The sequence below is a fragment of the Alosa alosa genome, chromosome 6 (assembly GCF_017589495.1).
Source record: "Alosa alosa isolate M-15738 ecotype Scorff River chromosome 6, AALO_Geno_1.1, whole genome shotgun sequence".
NCBI lineage: Eukaryota > Metazoa > Chordata > Actinopteri > Clupeiformes > Clupeidae > Alosa > Alosa alosa.
Genome location: NC_063194.1, coordinates 18,117,806 through 18,130,355, shown reverse-complemented (window position 1 = coordinate 18,130,355; position 12,550 = coordinate 18,117,806). Strand labels below are relative to the sequence as shown.

At 39.8% G+C, this 12,550-nt stretch overlaps 1 long non-coding RNA gene across 1 annotated transcript; it reads right to left on the bottom strand.

Annotated features, from left to right (window-relative positions):
- Nucleotides 1-324: 324 nt before the first annotated feature.
- On the bottom strand, nucleotides 325-2,536 carry LOC125296143. Its single transcript, XR_007193717.1, has 2 exons — nucleotides 1,802-2,536; nucleotides 325-943 (listed from the first exon to the last, which is right to left on the bottom strand). It is a non-coding gene; the product is annotated as an uncharacterized LOC125296143 (long non-coding RNA).
- Nucleotides 2,537-12,550: the final 10,014 nt, after the last annotated feature.

Below are 12,550 nucleotides of genomic sequence, written 5' to 3'. Positions count from 1 at the left end.
TCAAACACATCCAAATGATCAAGGCAAGGTGAAATGCCAAAATGCAAGCAAAAGACATAGGGTGTGCTCTGAGAGGTGTCAGTGAGTTGGTAGTTTATTTACAGAAAAACCAGTCCAACCACTATGTGTTTTAGTGGTAGGAATGATCAGGTCAGCTCCATGACAAAATAAGGGTTGCATGTGTCACACACAAGACGACAATATCAGGATTGTAAATTCACAAGAAAGAATTCACAAACAAGTATGAACGTCTGCAGACTGAGGATACCATATAATTAAAGAGAACATGTGAAAATATCTATATAAATATCAGTATTATGTCTGTACAGTAAAATGTTGCCTTTATTTGGAAGGAATCTTGTGTTACATTTATCACATAAATCAAAGAGTTAAATCACTTGGGAAACATAATACAAAAATAAGGATTTGAAATTAGATTTAACTGACAACAAAGGCAAAGCGCAGTGCAGTTTTGAAAAACAGGGACACTTTTCCTCCATTGCACATATACAGTCTACTGAACTTCATGATGAAAATTAAGCCATTAAGCCATTTATTTTACAAATACAATGAAACAAACTAAAGCATAGCAACATAATTCATTTTTTGTCAGTCCAATATGGCTTCTGTCAGTTTTCTGAACCAGTGTGAAAACTAAGCACAATACCTCTCTCATACAATTCTAAAGGCACCTACTGAGAGAACCACCCATGGTAAGAATGGAACATTCAAAGCAGCAAAAACCACCTCTGTTCAATTACTTCACACATAAACTAATTACACAATTTGAAATACCCATGCTGTCTTTTCGTCCCTGCTTAAAAATCAATACAATCATATAGTATATACAATATGATGAGAATATAGAGATGGCACTGTAATAAATGTAGACAATGTGTTTAAAGTCAACATCCTCAGCAGGCTTGTGTATTGCTGGAGTAGCCTACCAGAGAGGGGGGGGGGCTAAATATCAGTCAGTCATTCTTGAGACAGGACAATTAATCAAAACACATCTTTTAGCATTTTTCTCTCTTGTTAGAAGACTTACATTCCACTATGATGTACAATTCCTCAACAAATCATAGGCTACAAACAAACAAAATGTTAATCTTCCAGTTGATGCATATTAGATGATGGTGACAAAAGCCTGGATTTGTAGTCATTTTATGTATTTAATTAATTAATTAATTAATTGAGTTAATCAGTTACTGCATAAAACAGAAATTATAATGTAGACTAGGCCTAGAATATCACCAACAATTTTGACACAAGTTAACATTTACAGTAAATAATGTTAGTTAATTATAAAACCATTATGCCTATAGTTGCAGGGACGTATTTGATTTATAGATTTAGAGTTACATTTTAACAATTGGTTAACCACTCAACTACCCAGCCACTCAACTATTGGTTAATCATTCAACTACCCAGATAGTGAGCCACCGTGTAGCCTATTGGGTTTGACTTTATTAGGTTACAAATGGCAATCATTTGTGGTGTCCAAGGAAAGAGCACCAATGGTTTTCTTCATATTTTAACTTCCTCTAAACGCGGAGAGAAATGGGCCTAGTAGCCTACCACTATAAAGATATGACAACATAGCAGTGGGAATAACCAACCACTTCAGACAGATAGGCCTACTTGGTAACTGCCAGATTGTCACAGCTTTACGCGTGGTTTTCATAACAACATAGGACAGACCCAGCTGAAATGAAATTTAAGGCTGATGTGGAGAGGACTACGTTAGCATAAAGCAGGTCAAACGAGCCTATTCGGAAAACCAATCAGGTCATTCATTTACCTCAGCTTAGAGGAGACGTTCAATCTTTCCTATCTTCAAGTCCGCTTCCGTCTCCTCTGTGTTTTTCGAACTGGTAACGGACTCGCTGTAGTTATCATAGCCTTTGTTCTCGTAGCAGGTGGACTTGCCCCAGGTAATTCGGGAGGCGACATGATGGTCAGATGTGTGTTCCTTCTTCTTTGTCAGGTCTTCCTTCCCTGGTGACTTAAAAACATCGTTCCCCTCGCCTTTATGGTGACTCTTGGACAGCCGTTCGGTTAATTTTCTTGCCAGCTGTTTGAAACTGTGCTTTTGACTCACTACAGAGTCTCTCCTTGATCCCTCAGTGGAAACTTTTATGTTACCCACATACCACATGATCCACCACGCCAGGCTGGAAAAAAGAATGAGCGAGCCACTGTAGATCAAAAAGTCGCCGTAAAACTGACCATCTAATCGCAAATCTGCAAATATCCCAATGAAGAGAATAACTACTCCTACAATGTCAAAAACAATCGCGAGAGAAAATAACGGCACACATCCACCTAGGCATCTCAGGTCCATTGTTGTAATACCAGTTTTATGAAAGTAGCGGAAGAACTCGCACCAAATGCAGCGCAACGCATAGTGTGAAGACACACCTGTTGTAAGTAGGCTAGGCTACCGCCCTTGGTGACGTTGGAACATTCAAATTAGCACAGGTGGATCGTGGACAAGTCTTTCTTTCAGATCAGGTTCAGAATACATTCGTTGGTGTAAAACGAGGGGCCTGCTGTAACTCTGCATTGTAGGCTAGGCCTACAGGTTATATTGAAACATTTTTGGTAGGAGGTAGGCCTGCCTTTAGTGTAGCCTAGGCTACCTTTGATTCAATATAGCCTACAAGACTACACTTTCAGTGCAGAACATCTTGTGCAGGTTGCAACCTACCTCAAAATGATTTGCTAAACAAATTCAGGCTGATAGTCTGACTATTTGTGTAGTAAAATGATGTAACCAGTTGACTACATTCACTGCAGGCCACACCCTATATCCTTGTGGTATCTAGAACATAGAAAATAACAAAGTTGTTGTGTGTTTACTGTATATTTAAACATTCCATTCCAACACAAAAATAGAATAACTCAATAAGCCTAACCATTTTCATGCACTGACTGAGCATGTCCTCAGTATGTATTTTAATTGTTTAATTGACAATAACAATTTTGGACACCCAAAAGATTTTCAGAAAATGTCTATATTTTGCATTATAAAATGTTAAAACATATTTTCATATATAGCCTTTTATACTAGAGATTATTTAACAATGTAAACATGCACATCTGATGAGGATTTAATACTGTTCTCATCTGCTTGCCTGCAATAGCCCTTTTGTTACACTGATACATTACCTTTAGCATGCTTCTGAGTAATCCCTGTAAGTATTTGGCACAACTGTCTCAGAATGTCTCCAAACTCCTCTCATCACATGTCATCTAATGTCATCTAATACTTCACAATTAAATTGTGCACATTTCCTCTCACTGTATTCCATATAGGCATCGCAGGCCTCAAGCACTCTCATAAACTGAGTTGTTGTGGTTTAAAGGAGTACAGCCTCTTCATGGAGTTCTGCTGCCTCATCTCCCGGGTAACAGGGATGAGAACCACACCCACCATCATCACCATCAGACCAATGGAGAGGAGCGGTGGGCCCATGATGGTACCACAGATCAGATTGTACACTGTTTGGTTGGTTCTGGTACTTATAAGGTTGGTACCGTTGAGCTTGGAGTATTCCTCAGTGAAATAGAGGCCGCTTAGTACAAAGCCCGCCAGCAGCATGCTACCCCCGGTGGATATGAGGATGATTGCAGGGCGGTGGGACTTCCAGGCTCTGCCAGGGAGGGGGGTGGTCCCCTGAGACTCGGTGCGGGTGAGGCTAAAGATCGTGCTCTCCGTGCGCAGGCTGAGGTGGTCGTTGGACGGAGCGCGAGAGCACTCTTCCAGTGGGACAGTCTCTGGGTCCACCGGCTTGGAGGGCTCCCCTGTGGGCTTGTCTGTCTTCTCTGTCATTGTGGAGGATTGGAGGAGATTCTGGGCACAGAGGAGGAGGAAGAGGAGAAGGATGATAAAGAAGAAGAGGATTACTGGGCGTGTCTGATGGTGTGAGAACCCAGTGTCCTCAGTGGTCTATTATATGTGTGGCATGAGGATTAAATTAGCATCAGGCTCATTTGAAGATCATTTAATATGGCTGTTCTGGGTTACTTTCAAAGTACATAAAAACACTGAAAAAAGGCTATTTATATATAACATTGCAGCCATGTGAGAGGATTGTAAAATAACACATTATCGAAAAAGTAACACATTATCGTAAAAAGATAAGACAAAAACACAAAAGAACCGAAAATATACCATGGAATATAAAACACTTGACTTGACTAATCATTCTATTTACCCATATATATTAACAGCATGGTACCCACCCTCTTAAAACGAATGCGTTGTCCCTATCTGGACACAGAGATGGGTTAAAAACAAAGCAAGTTGTGTTTTCAACACATTCATTTTAAGAGTGCACTTGTAATATTCCTGTTTATACATACACAAATAAATAAATAAATAAATACATTTATACATTTTAATGTACAATATGTTAATAATAAGTGTTCACTGATTGTAATGTGAATTCTCAAAATAATATACTATGAAAATGTCTACAGCACATGAAGTATTTATGACTTACCTTAAAATTGACGTCTGGAGATGGTCTATTTACTTCCTTATGACTTCATAGGTCCAGGTTTTAAAAAAGCGTTCTTTCTAAAAATGTGTCCGTTCTCTGGGAAATGACCTCTATCTCCTCATCTTCACCCCAGATAGAACTGTGCATAACTAGAAATTGCGTTAAAGGGAGGACCCTTTCTGTAGCACTTCCTTAATACACATACACACACACGTCACTTTGTTTACACCTCTCATCTTCCTCATCTACATCTCCTCTCAACGTGTAGCTAGAACTGAGTTTTCCACTCAAAGAGGCAGGGAGGGAGAGAGAAAGGGAGGGAGAGCAAGAGAGAGAGAGAGAGAGAGATCAGCCTGCTGCAAGGGAGGAAATGGATGAGGGCCGTGTCCATGTGTCTGAAGGTTTATGTGTTTGTGTATGTACAGTATGACAGTAGGACAGTATGTACAGTACTGTACATGTATACATTTATGTACTGAAGTTTTCTTTGGGCATTTCAGTTCTATCACTTGGCATTGGGGAAGAGGTGACCCCCCCTTGTTTTTTTCCTGGGCATTTATAGTGAATATCATAGAATAAGTAGAGAAAAATGGGTTGCTGGGAAGTAGCCTTGGGAATAATACTCCTCCATTACACTCAATTAAGGTCATGAAAGAGCTCTCTTAATGCAAGATGGACCCATAAAGCCTGTAATGTATATTTTGTAGAGGTAGCACAGCCATATATTCCACTAATCAAACACTCTTATTTCAGTTTTTTTATTAAAGTATTCTGCTGAAGACAGCACTTTCATGACCTTACTACAGTCTAATAGAGGGGCATTATTCCCAAGGTAATTTTCCTGTTGCCAGTTCCATTTTCCATCAGCCCATTACTGTTCCATTTTCTGTCTCTTACACCCTCTGACGTCCTTATCAAAGTCAAGTCGAAACAAATCAATGACCTATCGGTATATTGGCCTGCAAGGTCTATGCATTTAGGCTGGAATCATTGTTTACAGTTGCAGCAATTGCCCTCAGTATATCTCTCTCATTGATGAATCATAATGTTCTCTGATTCACAAAGAGGCTTTTTCTGTAAAGCTTAGATGCAGATCACATTCACATATCTGAGGCCCTAAAGCCCTTGTGGGGTCGGACTGCAGAGTCAAGAGGTCTGAGGTTTTGAGTTAAGAGAAAGACATTTGTAAAACAACTGACTACTTTACTAGCATTGACTATTTATCCTCATATTTCAGACAAAATTCATGAACAGTGTTGGGTCAGATTACTTTGAAATGTAATCCTGAATACAGATTACGTGCCAATTTTTGTAATCAGTAACATAATCCATTGGATTACAAAAATAATTTAATGTAAAGGAGTCGACACTATGGGGAGACACGGACGCAGCGAATAAGTTTAAAAGCCCGAACTCGGGGAAACTTTAATCACCGCAAACTTAGCTCGCATGTCAGTTTAAAGGTACACACAATTCGCGCCACCAAAGTCATCAGAACACGACACCGTAAACAGTACACAACAACTCAACAGATAAAGCACAGGCTGTGACTACAACAATACCATTCAAGTGAACACGTAATGGCTGGCTGTGAATTATGTACAACGTGGTGCCATGGATGGATTATAAACTTTTGGGTCCCTCGCATATGTGGGAAGGGTGGTTTGGGGGTCCTCCCCCAGAATTTTTTTTATTTGTTTGATGTGATTTCCTGTATTCTGGTGCATTTTGGGGATGGGCAGTACTAAATGACCTGGGCCCGGTAGGCCCGTGCAGTAATCCATCCCTGCGTGGTACCCCTAAAGTAATCTGAATACTTTATTGGATTACTTCAAAATAAAAAACTACATTGAATAAAAAAGACACTCAATCAAGATCATTTGATGCTACACTGATATGTACGGAGAATAGCATGTGTCTGACATTGCTAATGCAGCCCAGAATGCCTTCTATAGCATTACGTAATGTTATTCTCACGGGTAGGAGCATGACCCTTTTTGTCTGTTTCAGACGAATTGATAGAGAAAACAGTGTAGTGAGTTTGCGAGTGTGTGTTGGGGGTGCAAGATGGCCTACTTGATAGGTAAAATACTTGCAATGTGTCTTCTACATTCCGTGTCCATTTACCAAATTAGGTCTATCTTAATTTGCCGATTATTAAAGAGAAACTATGCAGTTTTGGCAATTTCTTCGCTGTTCTCTCGCTTTTTGCTCGCAGGTTTCTCTGCAGAGCTCCCCCTCCAGCTTCAGAGTATATGATTTACGACACTCCTCAATCGTCAGTCTGCCGTTTTCCTACTTTCCCTGTTCCTCCGACAACGGTTCACTCGCTTTCTGCTTCTTTTTGCTGGCTCAGCCATGACGAATGTCTGAGAAACTCCATCGCTACCTTGTTCTAGCCGGTGCTTGTATGTGTGTAGTGCAGTAAAGCAATTCGTTACATCGCGAGGCTGAGAGCTATGGCTGCAAGACTTTCTATGTCTGAGGCCCTCGGCCCGCCGGCCCAAAGTTGCAAGGGTGGTTTTTCCATTTACAGGCACTAGGGGGAAGTGAGACGGCCACCATTCAACCCAAAAAAAGTCATAACCATTCCAATGACTTCAAAGCTGTTCAGTTAAGGTAAATTAAGCTAAAAAACCTGCATAGTTCCCCTTTAACTTCACTGTATATTGACTGCATGATGTCAACGAAAACAGTATCCTTGAAAAATTCCAATCAGGTTTTAGATCAAATCACAGCACAGGAATGGCTCTAGTAAAAATAGTCAATGATCTTAGACTGGCTACTGACTCAAACAAAGTCTCAATCCTTATTCTTCTGGATTTGAGTGCGGCATTTGACACCATTGATCATAGCATCCTAATTCTTAGTAATCTGGGAAACTTGGCACACCAGGTCAAACCAAAAGTGTCAAACCAAAAGCAACAAGCCTCGGTGTCATCTTAGATGCAGAGTTAAGTTTTAAGCCCCATATCAGTCAAGTTACTCAGACAGCCTATTTCCACCTGAGAAACATTGCCAAAGTGCGACCCTTTTTAACTCAACAAGATGCAGAAAAACTAATTCATGCCTTTATCACAGGTTAGACTACTGCAATGCACTTTTCACTGGTCTTCCCAAAAAACATCTAAAGAAATTGGCACTCATACAGAACTCTGCGGCTAGACTTTTAACTAAGACCAAGAAGAGAGAACACATCACCCCTGTGTTGGCTGAACTGCACTGGCTCCCTGTTTCCTATAGAATTGATTTTAAGGTTATGTTAATTACTTACAAAGCTCTGAATGGCATAGCACTTTCATATATCTCTGAGCTTTTAATATCTTATCAACCACAAAGGAAACTTAGATCATCTAATTCTAATCTTTTAATTGTACCCAAAGTGCTCCACAAGCAAAGTGGAGAAGCTGCTTTTATCCATTATGCCCCAAAACTATGGAACACCCTGCCTCTGTACATCAAGCAGGCGAGTTCAGTAAATATCTTTAAAAAAGATCTGAAAACATACCTGTATAGGAAAGCTTTTAGTTAACTCATCTTATAGACTACTTTTTCAGATTATTCTACATCTGCTGCCATTGGAGGGCGCAGCCAGCCAGAAGCAGATGGGCTCCCCCTATTAAGTCAGGTTCTGCTCAAGGTTTCTTCCTGGAATATGGGAGTTTTTCCTTGCCACAGTTGCCATATGGTGTGCTTGTGGGGGGTAAAGGATTAAGGCTGCCAGTCTTATGACATGTTGTTTTTATATTTCTGATATGTTGCTGATTGGATCATAAACGGCCACAGCAATGAAGAAAAGCGATTGATAATGACTGACTGACTATTATTGTGTTACATGCTTCGAATGTAAAGCACTTTGAGCTGCATTCTGTGTATGAAAGGTGCTATACAAATAAAGCTTATTATTATTATTATTATTATTATTATTATTATTATTATTATTATTATTAAAGCTATGTTATGTATTCAGGAATGGGCAGAATTTCTGATAGATGTATTTAAAATATGTATTTAAAATACAAAATACTTTTTTGTAATTTGTATTTTATTGGGTTGAAGAAAATGACTGTATTTTGTATCAACATTTTTATATTTTAAAAATACTGCAAAATAATCTCTGTGAGACATCTATGATGATGTCATAAAAGCACAGAATAATGCATGGAAGCTAATTGGTGCTGACTTATGCCAAACACAGACACTGTGATGTTGACCTGATTTTAGTCAAGTCAAGTCCAGTCAAGTCACTTTTATTTAGTATAGCGCATTTAACATGCACAAAGTGCAACCCAAAGCGCTCCACATACAAGACATTGACAAAAAAACCCAAAAGACAATAAGACAAAAAATGCCAGACGGAGCGGCGTAGTCGCCAGCGTTGACACCACATGTCAAAAACATTTTAAAAAATAACAAACACAAAATTTTAGCCCAGAATCAGTTGGATCTGACAAACCTTTGAATCAGGTCTGTCCGATTTTGTAGTTTGAGCAGGCTCACGACTAGAGCCCGACCGATGAATTGGTGTGCTGATATTCTCTGCCGATTTAAGCTATTTGCCGATCTATCAGTATCTGCGTCTATATAGTCCGCTAATTATTTTAAAACTAAGTAAAATAAAAAGGCGAATATTGATCCTTTCATTTAAATTTCCAGTATTGTCTTTCCAGCTTAACATTACGTCCAACAGTAAAATAATGTTAGCTACTGACTGTAGCTAAGGTAGTTAGCCACCATGATAGCATTAGCTAATGCCATTGTTTGTCTAGTGACCATTTGTCGGAATTATACGGCTTGATGGTCTTTTGGGCCCCCACTGTTGACTTCAAGGCAGCGCTGCCATACCTAATCCTAACCCTAACCGTAATCCTAAACCTAACCCTAACCCTAACCCTTGCTTAGTGCCTTCTAGCCAGCGCTGCCTTGAAGTCGACAGTGGGGGCCCAAAATACCATGTATCAATTATAACTCTAAATAGAGTGTCTTCCTGTGTGGGTTCCACAAGTAGCGATCGATGACTAAAAAAAAACACAAAAAAAACACATTCTCTGCAGTCGCACATATGGGGGCTTACGGTTAGGAAGCAGCATGCGCTGCAAGGCTATGCTGGGTTGAGCGAATGGCCCAAAGATTTGTGTTGTGGTAACTCTATTTCTGCTATATGGTACACATATAACCCTCATTTGCGTGTTTATGTCTAAACCTCACTCCTGATCTGGGTCACGGCAACAATGCCTTGTGTTGATTTGCATGGCTCAGCCCTGCACTCACCTGGACTCGAACCCGCAAACAGCAGCACCTTGGCTTCGGGAGTCAAGTGTCCTAACAATCAAGCTAAAAGTCCAGGCTGCTGCTCTCTTACTATTTGTTAACAACTTTGTTGTTGTGTGCCCTGATATTGCCCTTTTATCCATGTTTTATAGAATTATTGACTATTGGTCCAATGTGCTTTTCTGTATTATTTGTCTTTTTAGCTATTCACTGTACAGCACTTTAGTCAGTTTATGCTGTGTTTAAATGTGCTTTATAAATTAAATTCACTTACTTACTTACTTACTTACTAGCACAACTCTTTGGCGTTGGGAAGGACGTTTACACAACATACACACTGCACAGATATATACCAGCTAGCTACAGTTACACAACTGGAATAGGCCTGTAAACAGACATTGGGGGTGTCCTCATTTTGGCCAATTTGTCCTCACTTTAAAGATAACGATCCTCCTTTTCAGAGTCTGTTTAGTGGTCACCCTAGTTCTGCTACATTACAGCACACGTGAAGCTTTTACTTCCGCTTTTAAACACAAATTATGACTATTACGATGACTGGTCTTGTACTTCTGCACAGAACCACTCACATGAAGTGGAAAAAATAGGCATCCATTTTATTCTCTAGCTGGATTGCGGTTGGTTGTTCCAAAAGGCAATAACCCCTTATGACTTCAAGCACGTTTTGTGCAAATAAATGAAAGATTGACACTTGCAAATAACCATCAACACATTTAAGGCATCTTGCTGCGTCTGTGTCAACTGTCATCACTTTATTTCCTTAATGTGAAATGTGTGTGCATAAGAAGTTTCAAGTTTCATTGTACAGTCATCTTCAGCAAGTTCAGTATCAGCATTATTTGATAAAGGGATGTAGAGGACGAACACTAGAGAGCACTATTTACCTTCTCAGGCGGGTGCAACCTGTTTTTGCAGATCCACTCAGAGCTTTTGCAGTCTACAACTCACCCGCCCTTATCTGCAGTTTCAGCTGTTCTGTTACGGAGCGACAAGTAAGAATGACAAAGTGTCTGTTTATTTCATTGTCACATGATAAATTTCTCCCAGCTGTCTGGGCGGTAAACCTAAATGTCTGTCCTGTGAACGAAATGTTAATTGCCCGACTGAATTTTTAGCAGCCTCCCATCTAATAGAATAAAAGTTCACAGTTGGAACTGAAACTTTAACAACCATGAAGCAAGATCTAACATCTGTCTGTGAAGCATGCTTATAAATCCATGAGAAAATCTCAGAGTCTGTCTCAGAGTGATGTTGAGTTCAAAGAAATAATCATGCTTTCCAGACAGCATGGCACTGTGCTCAGTCAATTAATAATGCATGCTCTTAAGCATCTCAACCACTGATTATTTAAGTTGAAGTCTATGTTTAAAGAGCAGAGGAGACAGATAGACAGCCAAACTGGGTTTAGCCACTTTTCATCCTCACACTTCAAACTTATGCCAGAAAGAGCAACCAGAGCAGTCTCTCTCTCTCTCTCTCTCTCTCTCTCTCTCACACACACACACACACACACACACACACACACACACACACACACACACACACACACACACACACACACACACACACACACACACAGGTACAGTGAAACAATACTTAATTTGTTTCTTTTAAAACAAATGAAGGGGACACGTACTATACCATTTACTGCAGGACTGTTGGTAAACACCCTGGAAGGTCAGTGTGTGACGGGAATTAGCAAAGTGGAAAGTACAATCATTGCTTTATAATGAGACTTTCCATGTTTGTTTACCATCAAGACAGTTAGTCATAGTAATTACACCGTAATGACATTATAATGAGACTATAATGACTAATGTAGAACACAGACAGACACATCACAGATATCAGGGGGACCCTGACAGAAGGTCTCACACATTTTGCACTGTGTTGATCAGAGGACTGTCCCCTCATTACGCTCAAATGACACAGGTGGACCTGAGCTTATATACCCTGCTGCCCAACACTTCTCCAGCAGCAACATCACCATTGTAGCCTCCATGTGAATCAGGAGGAAAGTGTCTGACTGATCTATCTTCTCAAACAAATAGGAGATGCTTTTTATTCTGAAGTGTGTGTGTGTGTGTGTGTGTGTGTGTGTGTGTGTGTGTGTGTGTGTCAATACTCACATGCATCAACACATTTAATCTTCTTTGCCTCTGATCAATATGTTGTTCAGAATAAAAAAAACAAGGCAAACTCAGCCATTACCTTGAAGAAGAGTGGAGAATGTAGCCTTTCATCTCTCCATGACAGACTCACTGCATGTTGCACAGTAATAGATAAATGCAATGTTAAAACCCTAGCTCTCAGTTTTGTATTACCCACACTCAGAGATGTAGTGGTAAAATAAGAGGTGGGTAAACTTAATTCTGTGATCACGGTAAGGTGGACTGCGCCATGTGGTAGGCCCTACTGATCCTTTTAAAGGAATTCAAAACATGTTTGATGATGGTGAAGGTTGTTGTTCAAGGTTTATAACAATACCAGTTGTATTAGGTTCCTAGAGTGTTGTTGAGTGTACATATTGTGAATGTGGCATCTTTTGTTGTTTGGTTTGAAAGCAGCCATTAGATAACCATTCTGTGAGTATATAGCCCATGTTTCAGTGATGGACATTACATTACATTACATTACATTACATTTGGCTGACGCTTTTTAACCAAAGCGACTAACAACATGGTAAACAGTAAGTTTTAGAACAATTCTCACAATTTTAGGACAGTTTCAAAAACATTAGAGTACAGTAAGAA